Below are 22,582 nucleotides of genomic sequence, written 5' to 3'. Positions count from 1 at the left end.
TCGAGCGATCAAGTTTTTGGCGCCGTTGCCGGGGACTTTTATTTAATCGATATCGTAACTCTTCCGTTACGCTGTAGAGACTAAGGTTTCTTTTTCTTCTATTCTTTCTTTCGTTGATTTGTATGCCACGCACTCGCTCACAAGGCGAACCGCTCTATTTACGAATCAACGATATCGAGCTATATCTCCGAGTCTTACGACGAATTCGGGAATATCGTGCTGCAAACAATCTCCCTCCTATAGAACTTCCTGATTTCAAAAACCTTTTTCCTTCGATAACCGAGATGGCAGAACCAGCTCGTGCTCTTAGAGATTACGCCGCTCCATCGCAAGATGAACCGCATTCAAGTATTGCTCCGCCCGCAATCGAAGCAAACAACTTCGAACTCAAACCTTCGCTGTTGCAGGCTGTGCAACAAAACCAATTCTCTGGAAATCCTACCGAGGATCCAAACCTTCATTTATCCGTATTTGTTCAATACGCTGATACTGTTAAAGCTAATGGTGTCACTTCAGAGGCAATTCGACTTCGTCTTTTTCCTTTCTCATTAAGAGATAGTGCTAGAAGATGGCTTCAATCTCTCCCTTCCAACTCAGTCACCACATGGAACGAGTTGAAGAAAGTTTTTCTTGCCCGATACTTTCCGCCAAGCAAAACAGCTATGTTAAGAGCCCAGATAAACGGATTTAAACAGAAAGACAACGAGTCTCTTTTCGAAGCATGGGAAAGATACAAAGACATGATGAGACTTTGTCCACACCATGGTTTGGAAGACTGGTTAGTAATTCACACATTTTATAATGGTCTCTTATACAACACAAGGTTAACAATAGACGCCGCTGCAGGTGGTGCATTAATGAACAAACCTTATGCTGATGCTTACCAGCTTATCGAGAGCATGGCCCAAAACCACTATCAGTGGGGAACCGAACGAACAACGGTGGAAAAACCTCAAACGAAAACTGGCATGTACGAGATAAGTAACCTTGATCACGTTAACGCAAAAGTGGATGCTTTGGTCCAGAAAATTGAAAGTTTAAACGTATCACCTCCAGCCGCCGTGGTTGCTATAACTCAGAATTGCGAGGTCTGTGGAATCCAAGGCCACACTCCTACGGACTGTCAACTCTTGACAGGAATCCAAGCAGAGCAAGTAAACTATGCTCAAGGAAGCCCCTACTCGAATACCTATAACTCAAATTGGAAGAACCATCCAAACTTTTCATATAAGAGTAATAATGCTTTGTACGCACCTGGACAGTCTCCAAATCAAGCCCCAGCTATACCTCCGGGATATCAGAAACCGAACCCATCCATGCCTAACAATAACGCCCCTAGGAAATCCAACTTGGAAATCATGATGGAAAACTTTATAGCTTCCCAACAACAAACCAATAAAGATTTCTTAAACCAGAATGTACACACTGGCGAACAACTTAAACAACTAGCAAGCAAAGTAGATGCCTTGGCTACCCATAACAAAATGCTGGAAACACAAATATCACAAGTAGCCCAACAACAAGCACCTACTGCTTCCCCAACTGGTACATTCTCTGGACAGCCCCAACCTAACCCGAGAAGCCACGCTCATGCAATTATATTAAGAAGTGGAACGGAAGTGGAAGGACCGTCTGATCCAAGGATAGAAAACCAAAACCCTAAGAAATCAACTGAGGAAAGTGAACATAAGGAAAAGGAAGAGAGTAATAAGGAAACCCTAGAAAAGAAGGAACCTTATGTACCTCCACCACCTTACAAACCACCTATACCTTACCCTCAAAGGCTTGTTAAAACCAAAGATGCGGGCCAATTTAGAAAATTTGTTGATCTCCTTAAACAATTAAACGTTACAATTCCGTTCACCGAAGCTATTATGCAGATGCCCTCATATGCTAAATTCTTAAAAGAAATCCTTTCTAATAAGAGGAAACTTGAGGATAGCGAAACCGTTACACTCCCTGCCGAATGTAGCGCTATAATCCAAAACATGCCTCCTAAACTCAAGGATCCAGGTAGTTTCTCTATACCCTGTCACATAGGAAAATTTGTCATCGACAAAGCTTTATGCGATTTAGGAGCCGGAATTAGCATTATGCCTTTATCCATATGTAAGAAACTGGAAATGGGAGAATTAAGACCAACCAAAATGTCTGTGCAACTAGCAGATCGTTCCATCAAATATCCTGTAGGAATCCTTGAAAACGTTCCCGTACGCATAGGTCAGTTTTACATTCCCACTGATTTTACAATTATGGACATTAGAGAAGATGATATTACACCCATTATACTGGGAAGACCATTCTTAGCAACTGCCGGTGCAATCATAGACGTAAAACGAGGACGACTCACCTTCGAAGTAGGTGAAGAGAAAATTGAGTTCATTCTTTCCAAATTCTTGAAAGCACCTGCAATAGAAGATACATGTTACTTCATGGATATCATCGATGAATGCATAAAAGAAGCAGAGTTAGGAGAAGACAAATCATCAGACTATCTTTTAGAAGACAAATCTAACCAATGTTTAGCAATAACACCGGACCCTACGCAATGTCTTAACAAACCAACCCCTGATCTGAAAACACTTCCCAAAAATCTGAGATATGAATTCCTAGACTTAGAACTTGAACGACCTGTGATAGTTAATGCAGATCTAGGAAGACTCGAAACAGAAAAACTCTTACATATCTTAAGAAAGTATCCAACCGCACTAGGGTACCACATCACCGATCTTAAAGGAATAAGTCCTTCTATTTGTATGCACCGCATCATGTTAGAAGAAGACTGTAAAACCTCTAGGGAACACCAGAGAAGCCTAAATCCGATCCTGAGTGAGGTAGTGAAAAAGGAAATAACCAAGTTATTGGAAGCAGGTATTATATATCCTATATCTGATAGCAAATGGGTTAGTCCTGTACACGTTGTACCAAAGAAAGGAGGCATAACCGTTATTGAAAATGAAAAAGGGGAAACTATAACTAAACGAATCGAATCAGGATGGAGAATGTGCATTGATTATAGGAAACTAAACAAAGCAACCCGAAAAGATCATTTCCCTTTACCATTCATTGACCAAATGTTAGAACGATTAGCAAAACATTCACATTTCTGTTATCTAGACGGTTATTCAGGCTTCTTTCAAATACCAATTCACCCTGATGACCAAGAAAAGACAACGTTCACATGCCCTTTTGGTACCTTCGCCTATAGACGAATGCCGTTTGGTCTGTGTAATGCCCCTGCAACCTTTCAAAGATGCATGATGGCAATTTTCGCCGACTTTCTCGAAAACATCATGGAAGTATTTATGGATGACTTTTCTGTATACGGACAAAGTTTCGAAGAATGCCTTGAAAACCTGGAAAGAGTTCTTGAGCGATGTGTAAAAGTAAACTTAGTACTTAATTGGGAAAAGTGCCACTTTATGGTACAAGAAGGAATTGTTTTAGGACACATCATCTCGAACAGAGGAATTGAAGTAGACAAAGCCAAAATAGAGGTAATCGAAAATCTTCAACCCCCAAGAACCGTGAGAGAAGTACGAAGTTTTTTAGGACACGCCGGTTTTTACCGACGATTCATCAAAGACTTCTCTAAGATAACTAAACCTTTAACCGGACTATTGATGAAAGATGCCGAATTCATATTCGACGATAACTGTTTAAAAGCATTTCAAACGCTTAAGCAAGCATTGATCTCCGCACCCATAATGCAGACACCAGACTGGAATGAACCATTCGAAATAATGTGCGATGCTAGCGATTATGCTGTAGGTGCTGTGTTAGGACAACGAAAGGATAAAAAGCTTCACGTTATATATTACGCAAGCAGAACCCTGGATGAAGCACAAATGAATTACGCCACTACCGAGAAAGAACTCCTAGCAGTGGTATTCGCGCTAGATAAATTTCGTTCTTACTTGGATGGAGCTAAAATAATAGTTTACACTGATCACGCTGCTATCAAGTACCTTTTGACAAAAAAGGATGCTAAACCTAGACTCCTAAGATGGATCCTGTTGCTACAAGAATTCGACTTAGAAATCAAGGACAAGAAAGGAACTGAAAACGTAGTAGCAGACCACCTCTCTAGACTTGAGAACCTTGAACCGGAAAGAACATCAATTAATGATGATTTCTCGTATGACAAACTTATAGCTACTTTGGAAGAGAACAACTCCGACATGCAAGTAGAAACCACCTTAGCTATATCTGCCACACCATGGTACGCTGATCTCGTCAATTATTTAGCTGCCGGAATAGTTCCACCTACTCTATCTTACCAACAGAAGAAACGATTCTTCTACGACATAAAACACTATTACTGGGATGACCCCTTACTCTTCAAAAGAGGCCCCGATGGTATTTTCCGTCGATGTATACCCGAAGAAGAGGTAGAAAATATAATCCAACACTGCCACTCCGCTCCTTATGGTGGACACACAAGTACATCCAAGACCTGCTCTAAAATCCTACAAGCCGGCTTTTATTGGCCAACTATATGGAAGGACGTACATACAGCTATTAAGGAATGTGACAGATGTCAACGCACGGGAAACATATCTAGACGTGACGAGATGCCACAAAAAGGTATTTTGGAAGTAGAGATCTTCGACGTATGGGGAATAGACTTCATGGGACCTTTTCCATCCTCTTTCGGTAACAAATGCATACTCGTGGCAGTTGACTACGTATCAAAATGGATCGAAGCTGTAGCCTCCCCAACAAACGACACCCGAGTAGTAACTAGACTCTTTAAGAATATAATATTTCCGAGATTTGGCATCCCAAGAATAGTAGTCAGTGATGGTGGATCGCACTTTATATCCAAAGTACTCGAAAAATTATTATTTAAATATGGAGTGAGACATAGGATAGCGACACCTTACCACCCTCAGACCAGTGGACAAGTGGAAGTATCTAACAGAGAAATCAAGCAAATACTAGAAAAAACGGTCGCCACTTCAAGGAAAGATTGGTCAGTGAAATTACCAGAAGCTTTGTGGGCATACCGAACTGCTTATAAAACCCCCATAGGGACGACCCCATTTAAGCTCATTTATGGAAAATCCTATCACCTCCCGGTAGAATTAGAACATAAAGCCTATTGGGCTATTAGAAATCTGAATCTAAACTATAAAGCCGCCGGTGAAAAGAGAATCCTTGACATAAACGAATTAGAAGAACTCAGAAGAGACGCCTATGAAAATGCCAGAATCTATAAAGAAAGAACAAAACAATGGCATGACAAGCGTATATCAAGGAAAATCTTCAAGCAAGGCGACGCAGTCCTTTTATTTAACTCTAGACTAAAGTTATTCCCGGGAAAACTACGATCCAGATGGTCAGGACCTTTTCATATCACTAACATCTTCCCCAGTGGAGCAATAGAAATCAAAGGAAAATCCACAGAACCGTTTACCGTAAACGGGCAACGTCTAAAACACTATCATTATGCGGAAACCAATGGAGATTCGCAAATCCTACACTTAGACGAAATGTCCCCAGGACCTATAGATTATACTTAACCGTTTCTTTGTCGAGCTTGCGACATTTAAACAAAGCGCTTAGTGGGAGACAACCCACAATTATTTTCTTATTCTATTATTATCATTTTCCTATTTTTTTTTCTTTCTTTTTCCTAAATTATTCTTTTAATTTCTGTTTAGTATTAATTCCTGATTTATTTTAATTCAAAAAGAGAAATATATATATATATATATATATATATATATATATATATATAATAATAATTTTTTCTTCTTTCGGCATTTGGCCAAATCCTGACTAAAACTCATGTCTTCTTTTCTCTAGATAACACTAACCAGATGGGACATTTTGATCGTATGAGTATCAAATTCAGAGGAATGGCTCAGAAACAAAAGTTTGAAGAACTAGCCACTAGAGAGATGTGTAAGACCCCAATTTTTGCCCTAAGATCCCTCATGGCTCATATCATATCATATCATGGCCTCAAGGATCATTGCATACCCTAGCTGCCCTCCTAGTGGGTGGGATACCTTGTGAGTGTGTTTCTTGATCACCAAGCATGTATTGCATTTGTGTATCATTGCTTTTCATATGTTCACTAACCAAAAGTACAAAAATATTGTCATCTAACCATGTTACTTGCAGATGAAGCTAGCCAGGCCAAAGCAGTTAAATCAGGCATTGAGCATTGGATGGTGACCATTCTTGAAGAATTTGGGCACCATGATCATTCAAAAGAGTTCATATAACTTGTGATATCATTTGGAATCAAGATCTCATGTGAAAGAGGCTTGGAATTCATCAGAACATGGCCCAGTCAAACAAAAGTCAACAAAAGTCAACTGTGGTCAACTGTGCGTTTAATCAGGGATTGGAAGGTGTGAGATGGTTGGAAAGGTCTCATTCATGTCCATATAAGTCTCATTTGGCATTTCAAAGATCAAGGTTGAAGGAATTGGAGTCAGACAAAAAGTTTCCCAAAATGGAAATGACCTGTAATTCTCACCTGCCCAAAATGGAAAGTTTTTCTCCCAAATATTACGTGTCCAAGAAAGCTTCAAATGGAATTTTGTCCAACATGAAAGTTGAAGATCTTGTCCTCACCATTCCAAAAAGTCCAAGAACTTGAAAATCCCATATATGGTTGTCAAGTTATGGTCCAGTGAATTTCAAAAATGACCCATAATCAGAGGGACATAACTTCCACCTGGAGTGTCCAAATTGGATGTTCTTTATATGCACAAACTCCATTTGACATGTACTTTCATGGTGCATAATTGGATTTTCTCAAAAAAAAGTCAATGCAAAAGGTCAAATTTCAACTGTACAGTTAAATGAACCAGGGGCAAAATTGTCCAACTTGTGAAATAATTGGAATTTTTGAGTGGGGATTTTTGCAACACTTCAAAAATGGCATTTGAAACTTGTTGGAATATTCATAACATGCCAAGGCCTCATGGTTTGAAAATTGGCTTTTTGAATGAACTTGAAAAATGAACAAAGTGCCATGACATAGTGAAATTGAGAAATATACATTCAATGGACATGGGACCAATTCCATTAGCTCCTAAATGAGATTTGTGACTTGCTCAAAGTGATAAACCACTGTTGCATTGCTTCTAACCATCCAAGGGCAAAAAGGCCAAAATACACACATAAGCTCATTTTGCTAATCACCATTTTTTGCTAATCTTGATTATGAGTTGGATTAAGAGCATCATATATAAGCATAATTGTAACAGAAACTAACAACACTAATCACAATTTTCAGATCCAAAAGCAAAATCTCACCAATTCTCTCATTTCTCTCCAATTTTTCACCAAGAACTTTTGCATCAATTCACCAATTTTCACTGATCTTTGTGCTAATTCTTTGCAGATTCATCATTGTTAGGTAGTCTAGGATTTCTGTTTGCAGGAATTGAGTGAAGATTCAAGCCAATTCGCAGCTGTTGTAAAGTGGTTCTTCCATGGCAGTTAGCAAAACCTGTTGATTCGAGCGTTCTTGAGCTGGATTCCCTTTATCATTCACCTTCCACAAAGATTTTCTGCATCTGTTTCTATAATCCAAGACCTAACACGCACGGTTTCACCACTGCAGCATCAACAAGGTGAAAGATTCGATCATCACCATTTCAAAAATTATGTTGTGGTTATTGTAGAGCGTTGCTTGTAGATCATGCAGAACCTTAGATCTTGAATTACCATGATGAACTGAGCGAGTTATCGCGATTTGAGGTTTTGTAGTAAAACCTATTTTGAATCGATCTGTGATGTACAGTAGGAATTGGACATTTTCATCCTCATATTGTTAATCCTCTTTGAAAGACGCTTCCGTCCATATATGAATCGTTAGTTTTGGTTGCGATGCGTTCTTCACGAATTTTCTGGAATTCGTTGGTGTTCATGCCTAAGAACGCTCCAAGAACAGGTGTTTGATCCTGCTTCCTGTGTTTCCGTTTCGAATTGCTGTTTCCCGCTTGGACGCACGAATGAAACATTGCCACTTCATTTAGTAATACGGCAACGTTTTGGCCTTAGACGCCATTATTACGAATTTGCCATTTCGTTCATAATTAATTACTTAAATCTATATAAATCCTAAATAATTATTTCAATAAACCTTACAAAACTTCTAAAAATCATAAATAAATCATCCTTAGTCCAATTAATTTGGGACTTTTTTTGATAATCTCCATTTTTAATCTACTTTTTTTAGGCATAGAAATTTAAGTTGTGCTTGGTAGAAAATTTAATTGGTATAGGGATGTTCATCATGTGTGCTATTTTGATGTGTTTTACCATTTTTATCACCAAATAATCATACATGCTCCAAATTGGATGAAAATTCACATGATGATTCTTGACCCTCTCCTGGAGATTTTGACATATGATTTGTAATTTTTGGACCTCTGGTTTGCTAGATGTGATTAATTCTTTTTGAGTGTGACAATATGTGTCACACTTTGATATGCTGAGTTTATGAATTATTTTTCCATGATTCCATTAGGCCTATGGTTCTGATTTTTTGCATGAGGTACCTTTGACATGTTAACTTTCAACATGAATTTTTGTGGATTTAATTGATCTATTTTCTATTTGATTAGAATTTTTGTTTGCTGCTTAGCATTTTTAGGGCTTTGCTTGTGTAACATTTTTTCCCATGTTGCCAAATCCTCATCCCTAACCCTATGAATACGAAATTTGGTGAAGTAGTTCCTGACATGTGTAGCTTTCATTTGGATTTGGTCCTACTCATTTCCCATTTAATATCAATGTTTACCATTTGATTGAAGTTGGGGTACATTTTGTGACTTGATTTGGTTGAGTTTTTGCATGCCTTAACATGTTGATTTAATTTCCAGAGTTCCTTTTATCCAAATGGTATGAAAATTGATATGTAGCTCACTGAATAGGTGCTGGTTAAACATGATTTTTTGTGAGATTTATTGAGTTGCTTTGGTTTGGGTTTAATTGAAATTATTCTGTTTGTGCATATGTGGTTCTTACTTACCTAGTTTGACTTAGATTGTGCATGAAATTAATTTGGTGTATGGTTTAGACATGAGACCAATTGGATTATCTTTGTATTTGAATTATCTTGACTTTGATCATGATTTACTTGCTGTTTTAGGATTTTTCCATCCTTTGGACCCTAGGCTTGGCCTAGTGGTCTTGTTACTTATGTTTGAGCTTGACTTTGACTTTTCAGGTTAAAAAAAAAGCTAACGCCTTAAGGAGGTTGATTCATAATTGAGTTGTTTACTTTGATCATTGTATACTAATTTGTTTGTGTTGTAGGGTGCTTGGTTCACATGGACTTGGTGCTATGCACATCATTGTTTGATTGTTGATTGATTCTTATTGTTGTTGTTTTGTTTATGTTGGGATGCTGATCATATTTGACTGATTTCAGGTATCCTTAGTTGCTCAGTTCTCTTAAGAACTCGCATTGCTTTGCTTATAAGCAATTGGCATTGAGGTATAGCACCTTCTTCTTCATGTAGTCTGGAGACCCGGCCCGTTATTTGGCCGGGCAAACTGTCTGAAGTCCTCCTTAAGAGGCAATGCTTGTGTGTGTTTATATTTGTCCCAAGCAGGAAAAGTCCTTCAAATAAGGCAATTGGTGGATCAAAGAGATAAGTAGCCTATCTCCCACTATTCTGTGAGTCTTCCCCTTGCTCCCATTACATGGTTGTAGCATTGAGATCCAAACCCAAGATCTATAGAGTCTTCAATTGGGGAAAGAGTTCCATCTTTCTGAACTCCCCCACATTCTTATATTTACATGCTCTCTCGGACCTGAGATAGAAGCAATGAGGCACACCCCTCATATCCTTTCATCTGCTTCACCTTAGCCCCTCAATGGCAAGGTTAAGAGCGACACTTACCTATTACAGTGGACTTTCATAGTCAAACCCTTTTGATTGAGCCTCCTTGTTTGGTTATAGAGTGTGCTATCTGATTATTTGTGATTTATTATGCATTTGTACACGATTGCTTGCATGCCTTAGTGCATTTACTATCATTGATTGCCATAGTGCATTTATCATCTTTGTTTGCCATTAGTGCATGATCACTTCTTTTGTCCTTGAGACATTGTTGTTTCCCCATTGAGGACAATTGTAAGTCCATATAGATTGGCTTTTGTTCCCATGATATGGAAGAGATAGAGTGTAAGACCTCATTGGTCACTCATATCTTCTTTGTTCTTTGTTTGAGCATTGTTGTTGTATGTGAGGATTCATTGTAAGTCCCTGTGATGTGGCATTTGCATTCCTAGGATCATACTGTGGAGGTCAACATAAGTCCAGATAGATTGGCAGTTGACTTCCCTGTTTTGTGTTTTTGTTTTATTCTGATGGAGATTAGTGTAAGTCCATAGAGTGGCTTCTGATATCCTTACTTGTTTTAGGAGACAGGTATAAGACCATTGAGTGGCATCCAGTATCCGCTTTTATTTACTTTCATCTGTTACCATGTTCATATTATTGCTCATTTGTAGCCTATTCCTAAGGACCCACTTGAATCATCTTCTATATGATTTCAAGAGGTGAACCTTCCTAAGAAGTTTTACATAATTTTTCCATTCATCCCATTGTGTCCTAAACCTTTTCACACATGTTTTAAAAACTTGAAATAAATGTTGTGCAAACATTCTCACCCCCTTTCCAAATTAGAAACTTGGACCTTAAGTCCATGATTTTCCAAACTCCATTCTGTAAATACTTCTTTGAATTGACTTTAATCATACTTTAACCACACTTTGTAGATAATTCCAAATCAATTAACCCCATCCATTCAAATGATTTTGTGGCTTTGTCCATGTTTGTTAAGTTCTCATACATTAGCCATAGGTTTGATTTATCCTAGTTGGTTGATGTTAACCTCACCTATTTGTCCTTAGTTGATTGAATTGTAAGTCTTCCTCGCTTATTATAGGGTTAACCCCTCACTAGCGAGTGGAAGCTTTTCTCACATGGTGGACGTGTTGTTTCATAAGGTTGAGTTTTCTCCCGTGGATAACGTAAAGCCTTAAGTGCTATTGTTTTAAAATGAACTCACCAATGTTTTGGAAATTTTTTAGCCGAACTACGGCGTTTTGATCCTTACCTTTGATGGAAGGTACGTAGGCAACGGGTTCATCCGTTCGAACACAAAAATAATTAACTTGTATATTCTTTTCTCATCATCCCAATCATGTTTGCACAATAAATATTTCATAACAAATAACAATTTTATACAACAAGTGTGAAAAGGGCTCCCTAGGAGTACCTAGGACGTAGTGGGTGCCTAACACCTTCCCATTGCGTAATTTACCCCTTACCCAGACTCTCTGATCTTTTCATTAGTTTTCTATGTGTAAAACTTCTTAGGCTTTTGTTCGCTTTTTAGCCAGTCCTTCGGATAAATAAAAGTGCGGTGGCGACTCGATTCATTGTATGCTTTGCTTATGGTTTAATCAATAAATCATATAGCGACGAATACACCGCTACAGAAAAGTGGCGACTCTGCTGGGGATTAATGGACATCCTTGGTGGTATTGCCTACTTTTCACCTTTGTGTGATATATTATTATTTGTTATTTGACATACTTTTTGTACAATTTGGGATAACTGTATTGATTGTAATGTGTGAATTGCTTGATATACAATTGCTGTTTGCTTTGGTGATCTCTGTGAGATGAGTTCTGTACCCGAACTCGAGTGCACTCTAGGATAGGAGAATGGCATAGTCTTGTTGACTGGTGTGGAGTAGTCCTTAGCCAGTTGACTTGCGAGTCCATTCACTTGGTGGAGGTCATGTTGGATTAATAATGTCACACAAGTTATTTGTGGTTAGGCATTATTCGTTCAATCATGTGCCTTAGAAGCCAAGGACCTTAGTTTACCAAACCCATCTTGGCCTATTTTAGGACGTAGTGCGGAGGTCGTTCAGATGTCAGTTCTGATGCGATTGTTACGCGATACTACACTCATAAGAGTTTCTCTTGAGAATATTTTTGGAATACGAGTATTCGTTCCTCCGATAATATCCGAAAGATGGAACGATGATTATGGGAACCTCTGGTAGAACATGTCTGGCAGGTTTAAACCTTAGTACACTCCCTTTGGGTGGTTCTTAACCAAGACTCCATGCTCGTGACTCTCAGCAAACCCGTGATTCGTGGTTGAGTCGTTCAAACATCGTTAATATCAATGGATCCCGGATCGGGTGTAAAACCTAAAATCCACCAAAGCGGCTGGTTGATATTAAGGATGTTTGAGCCGGTTCATGTACCGTTAATATCAATGGAACTTGGGTGTCGATAAGGTGAGAACCTAAATCCACCAAAATGGATGATTGATATTAGGGATACGTTGAGCTTTCCCACGACCTTTGTTTGGTGTGCTTTGCTTGATCCTTGAGTGTGATTGTTGCATTCATACATTCATACATTCATCCGCATTTCATGTCATCAAAAAAAAAAAGAGAAAATTTTCAAGGAACTTAAAAGGGTTTATTTGCAAAATTTTCAGACATGGAAAGACCAAAAAGGCATACGAAGAAGTACAGTTTCCGACAACCTGATGTAAAGGAGTTAAGGAATCTGACATCTTATGTACTAGATCCCTTGGGTTTCAAGGCTCGATATGGGAAGCTTCTACCGCTGTTGACCACCCAGGTCGATGAGGGATTGATGAGCACTCTTGCTCAATTCTATGATCCGCTGTATCACTGCTTCTTATTTCCGGACTTCCAGCTGTTGCCTACTTTGGAAGAGTACTCTCACATTATTGGGATTCCGATTCAGGATCAGGTGCCGTTCAGTGGCTTGGAGAGTATTCCATCTGCTCGAGAGATTGCAGCCTTATTGCACATAGATGAAGACCTGATTAGAGCTAATCTGATTACCAAAGGTGGAATTCAAGGATTTCCTTCCGAGTTCCTTGTCGCTCAAGCTACCTTCTATGGAGAAGCCAGGAGTGAGGATGCCTTTGAGGCTTTGTTTGTATTGCTCATCTATGGATTAGTGCTATTTCCCAACTTCGACAAGTTCGTGGACATGAATGCTATTAGGATCTTCTCAGTTCTTAATCCTGTTCCGACTTTGTTGGGTGATGCTTATGTCTCTCTGCACCTAAGGAATATGAAGGGTGGAGGAGTTATCGTCTGCTGTCTGCCTTTGCTGTACAAGTGGTTTATTTCGCACTTGCCGCAGACACTTGCTTTTAAGGAGAACAAGAGTTGTCTACGTTGGTCTCAGAGACTTATGTCTCTCACTAATAATGACATCTCTTGGTACGATCGTGTATATGATACTGTGCAGATTATTGATTATTGTGGTGAATTCCCGAATGTGCCTCTTCTTGGTACATGTGGCGGGATCAGCTACAATCCTATACTCGCACGTCGTCAGCTTGGGTTCCCCTTAAAGGATAAACCTCATAACATTCTGTTAGAGGGTGTATTCTTTCAGGAGGGTAAAGATCCCCAAGGCTTGAAAGCCAGATTCGTCCGCGCTTGGCGCAAGATCTGCAAGAAGAGTAGGAATGAACTGGGTCCGAAGAATTGTATTGCTTTGGAGCCTTATACCTCTTGGGTCAGACAGAGAGCTGCCACTTACTTGATGCCATACGACCATCCGAAGCCTACACCTTTGGATGTGGCTGGGCCTTCAACCCTCCCTACCCAACGTGTAGAGGAGTCGAGAGAAGAAGACCTTTCACGTGCTTGGATCCGTGAAAGAGAGGAGCTACTGCAGCAGCTTAAGGAGAAGGATGATCTGATAGAGTTTCTCGAGCATCGAGTGATTGACGATCCCAATGATACTTGGATTTCTTTGCTTCCTCAGTCTTCCAAATTCTGGAAGAGGAAATATGATCAGCTTGCTAAGGCAAAAGCGGATATGGAAGATGCTTATGAGAGAGAGATCAAGAAGCTGTGCACTGCTCGTCTTCCAGCATCCAGAGCTCCTAGGGATCCATAGGATGTTGTTTTCCTTTTCTCTTTGTAATAATCAAAACGCTGTACTTCTTTGTCCAATATATTGAATGAGATGTTTTCCATGTGAAATTCAAAATGCTTAAATATTCAAAATATCTGCAAATAATGCCCTAAGGGTTCCTTGAAAATAAAATAAAGCATCTGCACAAGCATTTCATGCATCATGTTGCATAAGCAGGTACCCTTGTTTCTGGTCTTCTTGTCCTAACTATGTGCTCTTCATTTATTTTGAAGACAAGCTGACTCACCGGTATTACACTCGAGCCAATTTTGCAAGAGTAATGGATCAGCTAGAGCAAGAGAACCGTGAACTGAGAGATGAAGTCGCCAGACTTGGCGCCCTGATGGAGCAACTTCTTGCCGCTCAGAATCAACCTGCTCAACAGCCTGCAACTCCCCAAAGGACTGTAATCTCGGAAGTGGCCGTTCCGACTGTGCCTGCTGTCAACGCTCCTTATATGCCCAATGCCATGCCAGCCGGGTACCCGTGGGGTATGCCTCCAGGTTTCATGCCTGACATCCCTGCTCCTACCTTCGTTCATATGCCGGCATCTAGCCCGGTCATTACTGCTGCTCCTCCTATAGTGCATACCTTGCCAAGGGCAGATGAAACCATATATCATTCCGAGCCATCTGAGGGTCCGGACGTCAATGAAAAAATGGATGCTATGAATGACCAATTCCTTGAGCTGAGGAAGGAATTGAAGACCCTCTGCGGTAAAGACCTATTCGGCAAGTCTGCTGCCGAACTCTGCCTGGTTCCAGGTGTAAAAATACCGATCAAATTCAAAGTTCCTGACTTTGAGAAATATAAAGGGAACACCTGTCCGCTAGCTCACCTGGTTATGTACGCCAGGAAGATGTCTACACAGACTGACAATGATCAACTCTTGATCCACTACTTCCAGGACAGCTTGTCTGGTGCTGCGCTGCGTTGGTACATGAGTCTGGACAGTGCCAACATCAGATCCTTCAATGACCTTGGCGAGGCTTTCGTCAAACAATACAAATACAACGTCGATATGGAGCCTGACAGAGATCAACTCAGGTCTATGTCGCAGAAGGATAAAGAAACTTTTAAAGAGTACGCCCAGAGGTGGCGAGAGCTTGCAGCGCAGATCACTCCACCGCTCGAGGAGAAAGAAATGACTAAGATTTTCCTTAAAACTCTTAGCTCATTTTATTATGAGCGAATGGTGGCTAGTGCTCCCTCAGACTTCACTGAAATGGTGAATATGGGGATGAGACTTGAAGAGGGTGTCCGTGAAGGACGTTTGGCCAGAGATGAAGGCTCTTCTAGCAAGAGGTATGGCTCATTTGCTAAGAAGAAAGATGGGGAAACACATGCTGTGCAGTCCCATAAATCAAGGAAACCTCCCGTTCAGAGGAAACCAGCACGCCGTGCTGGTCATCAGCATCAGGTGGCCCATATTGCTCCTGTCTTCAAAGACAATTCTCAGCAATATCAACCTCAACAACAATATCAGCAACCACAGTATCAGCAACAGCAACGCCCGCAGCAACAGGCCTACCAGCCTCGTGGAAGCACGACCAATCAAGCCAATTTGAGTTATGACCGGAAAAAGATCAGCTTCGATCCTATCCCCATGTCATACGCAGAGCTTTATCCCTCCTTGTTGGAGAGAAAATTGGTAACTCCCAGGGATCCTCCTGCTATTCCTGCAAATCCACAATGGTGGTACAAACCAGATCAACATTGTGTATATCATTCCGGAGCTCCGGGCCATAATATAGAAAACTGTTATCCACTCAAGACAAAGGTTCAAGACCTGATGAGATGTGGAATTTTGAGCTTCGAAGATTCGGGCCCAAATGTTACCAAGAACCCATTGCCTTCGCATGGGAAATCTGTAAACATGGTCCAGGGATGCCCTGGGAAATACAAAGTCAAATATGTTAGTCATATTCGACAATCGTTGGTGGAGTTACATCGCCTGCTGTGCCAGTATAGCCATATGGTACATGACCACGATAAGTGCCGTATCTGTTCGGTGAACCGTCTGGGTTGTAATCAGGTACGAAGAGAGCTTCAAGAGCTACTAGACGAAGGTACCATTGAGATTCTCCAGAATCGCAATGTCGACGAAGATGAACCTGAGGTTAATGTCATATCTCCAGTGTTCAAGTTGCCAGAGCCTGTTGTTATTCGCTATGATAGCAGTAAGCCGAAGACTTCTCCTTCACTTGTGATTAAACCTGCCGGCCCTGTGCTGTATTCCTCTGATAGGGCTGTTCCGTTCAGGTACAACCCAGTTGCCGTGCAAGACGGGGTGGAAGTGCCTTTGCCTTCAACTGCTGTAACCAATATTGCCGATGTAAGCGGCCTGACCCGGAGTGGTCGAGTATTCTCTGCGCCTCCTAAGGCTCCTGTCACTTCTGAATCTGCTGAGCGTCCAGTTGGGACTGCTGTCAATAGTCAGAATCCGGCACTTGATGTTGCCAGACCCTCCTCAATACAAAAGATTCCTACTTCTTCAGTTGGCCCGAGTGGCATTTCGAATGAAGAATCTGATGAGATACTGAGGCTCATCAAGAAAAGCGAGTATAACGTTGTAGACCAGCTTCTACAAACGCCATCCAAAATCTCCATACTATCCTTGCTGTTGCATTCAGAACCCCATAGGGAGGCTCTGCAGAAAGTATTGGACCTGGCGTACGTTGATCACGACGTCACTATTGAGCAATTTGACAGTATTGTTGCGAACATCACTGCTTGCAACACTTTGAGTTTCAGTGACGCTGATCTCCCTGAGGAGGGAAGAGACCACAACATGGCTCTACACATATCTCTGAACTGTAAATCTGATGCTATGTCCAACGTGTTGGTGGACACTGGATCATCTCTTAATGTGTTGCCGAAATCCATACTCGCTCGATTGTCATATCAAGGTCCTCCTATGAGGCAGAGTGGGGTTGTTGTGAAAGCTTTCGATGGGTCGCGCAAGACCGTCATTGGGGAAGTTGATCTCTCTATCAGGATAGGCCCGAGTGATTTCCAGGTTACCTTCCAGGTAATGGACATCCACCCGTCATATAGCTGTCTCCTTGGCAGACCATGGATTCACGAAGCTGGCACCGTGACATCCACCCTACACCAGAAGCTGAAGTTTGTTAAGAATAAAAAACTGGTTGTGGTAGGGGGAGAAAAGGCTCTCCTGGTTAGCCACCTGTCTTCTTTCTCGTATATCGACGCAGAGGATGAAGTTGGAACGCCGTTCCAAGCTTTATCTATTGATGAACCTATTGAGAAGAAGTCTCCTTCATTCGCTTCCTACCGTGATGCAAAACTGGCCATTGAATGTGGTGCAGTCGCTGGTTTAGGGAAGGTGATCGAGCTGGAAGATAACAAATCCCGGGCTGGCATTGGCTTTTGTTCTGGGGCATATAATGAGCAAGGCTTGTTCACGAGTGGAGGATTCATCCATGATGATCAGTCTGTAGAAGAGGAAGCTGCTGCTATCATTGAAGAAGACGCCGAGGATATGAGCAATTTTGTTATCCCTGGTGGTGTCTGCCACAATTGGGTCGCTGTGGATGTTCCTACAGTTATCCATAGATCAGAGTAAATATGCTCACTTTGTTTAAAACCCTTCTCCCATGCCAAAAGGAGAAGTGATGACATTGCTTGGCTCATATATACAATGATATTTTCATTCAATTAATGCATTGTTAAACATCTGTTTTTCCATTTGTTTTCACTTTTTGCTTTTTCATGAAATCAGTGATCACAAAAAACCCATAAAACAAGAATAAAAGCAAACATTTTTCACCTGCATAACGGTTTGCTTGCTTAAATTCTAAAGTTTTTCATTAACCAAAATCATCATGCAGGTTGATTCTAAAACCCATTGAACATAATGATCCAATGCCATCTCCCAACTTTGAATTCCCTGTATTCGAGGCAGAGTGTAACACCTCAAAATTTGCCCTCCTCTCTTGGGACTATCATTATCATTGTGCATATCATTTTAGGTCATTAGGCATTGCATATTGCATATCATGTGATTACATTGTGCAATCCATACTCCCAAGTCTTGATCAGAAGATGAGGAAGTCAAAGTGCAAGCCTAGGGTTTATTGACTGATCAATGGCCATCTGAGGATTGGGCTGTGAAATTAGGGTTTTATGATTCTCAATGGATATTGGTCTTCATCCTGATTGAAATGATACATCGTCATCATCATGGTTGGTTATCATCAGAAGAATCAAGTGTGGAGGAAGATTCCTTGAGATTAGGGTTTTGACCACTGGTCCACCCTAATCAGTTGCATTGGGCCAATCAGGGCATAATCAGGAGATGGGGTTTGTGATGGTTATGGGGTTCATTATGTGATTTTATGGAGATAATTGAGGCTAGGGTGTCACCCTTGAGCCATTTCAGTTGGAGATTGGAGCTCAGATTGATCTATGCATTGCCTGATTCATCTGTCAGTTGAAAAGTCAATTGTGGTCAACTGTACATGATCTGATGGATTTGGAGGTGGAAATGAGTTGGATACACTTCATTCATGTTGGAACAAGTGTTATTTGACATCTCAAGGCTTAAGAATGAAGAAAATCAAGTCAGAACAAAAACTGCCAAAAATAGAAAGTGACTTGTAATTGAAGTTTCCAAAAATGGAAAGTTTTTGACCTCAAAGCCACGTGTCCAAGGAAGCTTCAAATGAAAATTTGTTCAACATGAAAGTTGTAGATCTTGTTCTCACCTTTCCAAAAAGTCCAAGAACTTGAAAATCCCATGTATGGTAGGAAAGTTGTGGCTCAGTGAAATTCAAAAATGACCCATAATCAGGAGGCCATAATTTCCACATGGTTTGTCCAAATTGCAAGTTCTTTATATGCACAAACTCCATTTGACATGTACTTTCATGGTGCATAATTGGATTTTTCCAAAAGTGGTCAATGCAAAAAGTCAAATTTCAACTGGACAGTTAAAATGGACCAAGGGCAAAATTGTCCAACTTGTGAAATAATTGGAATTTTTGGATGGGGATTTTTGCAACACCTCATAAATGGCATTTGAAATTTGTTGGAATCATCATTTCATGCCTAAGGCTTATGGTTTGAAAATTGGCCATTGAAGTGAAAGTGCAAAATTGGACAAAGTGCAAATACATGGTGAATTTCAAAATTACACATCCAATGAGAGTGGGACAAGTTGCAACAGCTCACACATGGCATTTGGAAGGTGTGTGAGCTGTCAATGAGGTGGCAATGAGCTGGCATGTGAAATTCCTTTTTTGCCCTCACTTGAAATTAACCACTTTCACTAACAAATGCATTTGGTTAATTAAACATGTTTAAGTGATGATTAAGCACACATATATATTCCTAATCTCATTCTAATCCTAACAGAAAAAATCATTTCATCAAATTCAGATCTGAAACTTTCCAAATTCTCTCAAAATCTCAAGAACACCATAAACACAAAACTTCATCAAACTTCATCAAATCTCAACCAATTCTCGAAATTCTTTTTGCATCCAACTCCTTTCATCATCATCATTGGCTGTTTGTGGAAGTTGGAGTGCAAGGAATACTGATTCTCGACTGTTCCAAGAAGCATCATCAATGGTGAATTCGGATTTGGAGCATTAGAAGCAAAGGCAAGCGGATTTGAATGCATCAAACATCTTCCTCATCATCCTAGTTCATCTGTTTTGTGGAATTGAGGCTCAAGAACAGCTAGAATCACACTGCCATAACAGGTATGTCAAAATTCGAATCTCAAGATTTGCTCGATGCTTATGTGTGTTTTGAAGAGCATGAAACGTAGGTCATTGTGATATAGTTAGTTTTGAGAATGACGAACTGTAGTGCATGAAATCTGGATTCGAATTTTTGTGTCCAAACCCTAACATGATCGATTCGCATGATATAGCAATTGTTAGGTTAAAATAAGTTCATATTTGGATTGTACATGTTCATACGGTTCTAACGGATGCTCATTTGCTCGTTTTGGTTAAGATTTCATGTTCATCGATTTTTGAGTGTTCTGGAAATGTTTTGAGTGAAGACGATGATAAGAGCTTGCTTGATCCGTTTTTCCATTCAAATTTTTGAATTAGCTGTTTCCCGCTCCCGCCATCATTATTTACAGAAATGCCATTGTCAAATTTCAATTAATTTAATTAATTCATAAAAAATTATTAACACATTAAAAAAATCATAAAAAATCACAGGAAATTCAGAAAAATGTGGAAATTTTTGTGTTGACTTTGTTGTTGAGTGTAGAATTTGTTTGACCTATTGGTCAAAGTTGTGCATGGTATATTTTGGATTGACTTAGGTTTGTTTCACATATGTTCAAATTTGATACATTCTACCATTTTGTTCATAAAATGCACATAATGTAAAATAAATTCTTGACAATTTTTGTGATGATTGTTGACTGGCTGATGTTCATTTATATGTAAATTTCATGAATTTTTGATACCTGGCCATTGAGATATGAATTTTGGAACTTAGGTATGACAATTTGTGTCACACCTCATTGTGTCAACTTGCTGGATTTAATTGAGTGACCTAGGCTTGGTAGAATAATATGAAATTTTGCATGGTGAATCATTAACATGTTGAGATCTTGTATGAATTTTTGTGGAATTTTACATTGCATTTTCAAATTGATTGTGATTTTTCATTTCTGTTGGTCAAATATGCAAGTCCATGTGGTACATGTTTGTAATTTTGATGTGAAATGCTCATATGGTATTGGATAATCATGAAATTTGGCATGCTTGTAATAGACACATGATAGGACATCCCTGTTTTGGTCTCATCCATTTCTTTTTTGTTTTCATTGAGTTATGAATTTTTGAAGTGGATGCATGTGTTGATGTTGTGATTTGGAGCATGTAATTGTGTCTGTTTTTGTTGATTTTCATTGACATGGTTCCATTTGCCCAATTGAGCTCAAATTTGACATGGTAGACCTTGAATATCCCCTGTTTAGGTGTAAATTATTTGAGAATTTTTGGAATTGTTTTGATGTGAATTTGAATGCAATAGTTCTGTTTGCATGTTTGGTGTTTCATTTGAGCTAGTTTGCCTTATTTTGTGCATAACATGAATATGATGAATGATATAAACATGAGACCAATGGTGTTTGCTTTTGTTTGACATTAATTTGACTTTGGTTTGAGAATACCTTGCTGTTTAGGAATTTTTCTCACTTTTGGACCCTAGGCTTAGCCTAGTGGTCTTGTTGCTAACATTTGATTGATTTTTCAGGATCAAAAGCATAATGCACATGGAGAATGAATCAAATTGATTGAAATGGTGTTGTTTGATGTTTGTACACTAACATAACATTGTTTTGTATGTGGTGAAGCTTGGGCTTAAGCTTTGAGCATGCCTTGTTGTACATTGATCTGTATAGTTTGATTGAGTGAATACTTGCTGTTTATGGTTTGTCTGTCTGATTACTAACTGTGTTTGATTGTTTCCAGGTACTTTAGTTGCTCAGTTCCTTGTGAACTTTTGCTTTGCTTTGCTTAAGCAACTTGCATAGAGGTATAATTTTCTAACTTCATGTAGTCTGGGAGACCCGGCTGTTACCGGGCCGGGCAAATGTCTGAAGTCCTCCTTAAGAGGCAATGATTGTGGTTGTTTATTTTTAAGCCCAAGCAGGAAAAGTCCTCTAAAGAAGGCGATTGGTGGAAGTTAGGGATAAGCAGTCTATCCCCCACTATTCTGTGAGTCTTCTCCTTGCTCCCATTACATGGTTGTAGCATTGAGATCAAAAGCCCAAGATCCTGTGCAGTGCACATTATGTCAGTGTCTTCGAGTATAGAAGGGTTCCCCTATTCTGGACCCATGCTCATTTGTCAGAAGCTCTCCCTGGTTAGGGATAAGAGCTGTGAGGTCTGATCCTCACTTCACCCTTCATCTGCTTCACCTTAGCCTCGTAATGGCAAGGTTAAGAGCAAACCCAGCCCGTACAGACGACTCGCTTCGGCAGTCAAACCTATTGTGTGAGCCCCTTGTTTGGCTATAGTGCGTGCTATGTGGATATCTGATTGACATGCTTGTTTGAGATGCTTGTTCTCATTCGATTATTCTGTATGCTTGTATGTTTGCTTCTTTCCTGGATAGGAATAGTTTGCTTATGCAAGTAGGATAGAAAATTGAACTTAGGGACGACTTTGCATGACAACATCTAGGCTCGAGTCGTAGTCTCCCTAGTGTTGTGTCTCCTTCTGTTCTGGCTAGTAATTCAGTCCCTTTCAGGGGAACTACATCGCCCTGATCCTCGTTCCAGACGAGGTATGTAGGCAGGGGGTCGTGCGAGACCTCTCCGGGCAACCTTTTTCTTTTTTGCGTGCGTTTACTTGTTATCTGACTGTATGTTTGGGTTCGGATGCCGACGTAAGCCCAGTGATTGGCTGTCGGGCTCCACGTTTGCCCTTTTGAGTGTGTTTTGGTTCGGATGCCGACGTAATTCCATCCAGTGGTTGTCGGGCTCCATGTTTGCCACCCTTGCTTGTTTGTATGTTTTGTGTTGTTTGGCGTGCGTAAGCCGAACTACAGTGGCTCTGATTCTTGTTCCAGACAAGATATGTAGGCATAAGGTGCGATACCTTATCG

The 22,582-nt window shown here is 40.2% G+C and overlaps 1 pseudogene; it reads right to left on the bottom strand.

Moving 5' to 3' along the window:
- Positions 1 to 669: 669 nt before the first annotated feature.
- Positions 670 to 769, bottom strand: LOC127077374 (uncharacterized; annotated as a pseudogene).
- Positions 770 to 22,582: the final 21,813 nt, after the last annotated feature.

The sequence above is a fragment of the Lathyrus oleraceus genome, chromosome 4 (genome assembly GCF_024323335.1).
Source record: "Lathyrus oleraceus cultivar Zhongwan6 chromosome 4, CAAS_Psat_ZW6_1.0, whole genome shotgun sequence".
In the NCBI taxonomy this organism is placed as follows: Eukaryota; Viridiplantae; Streptophyta; class Magnoliopsida; order Fabales; family Fabaceae; genus Lathyrus; species Lathyrus oleraceus.
This window is presented reverse-complemented; position numbering and strand designations above follow the sequence as displayed.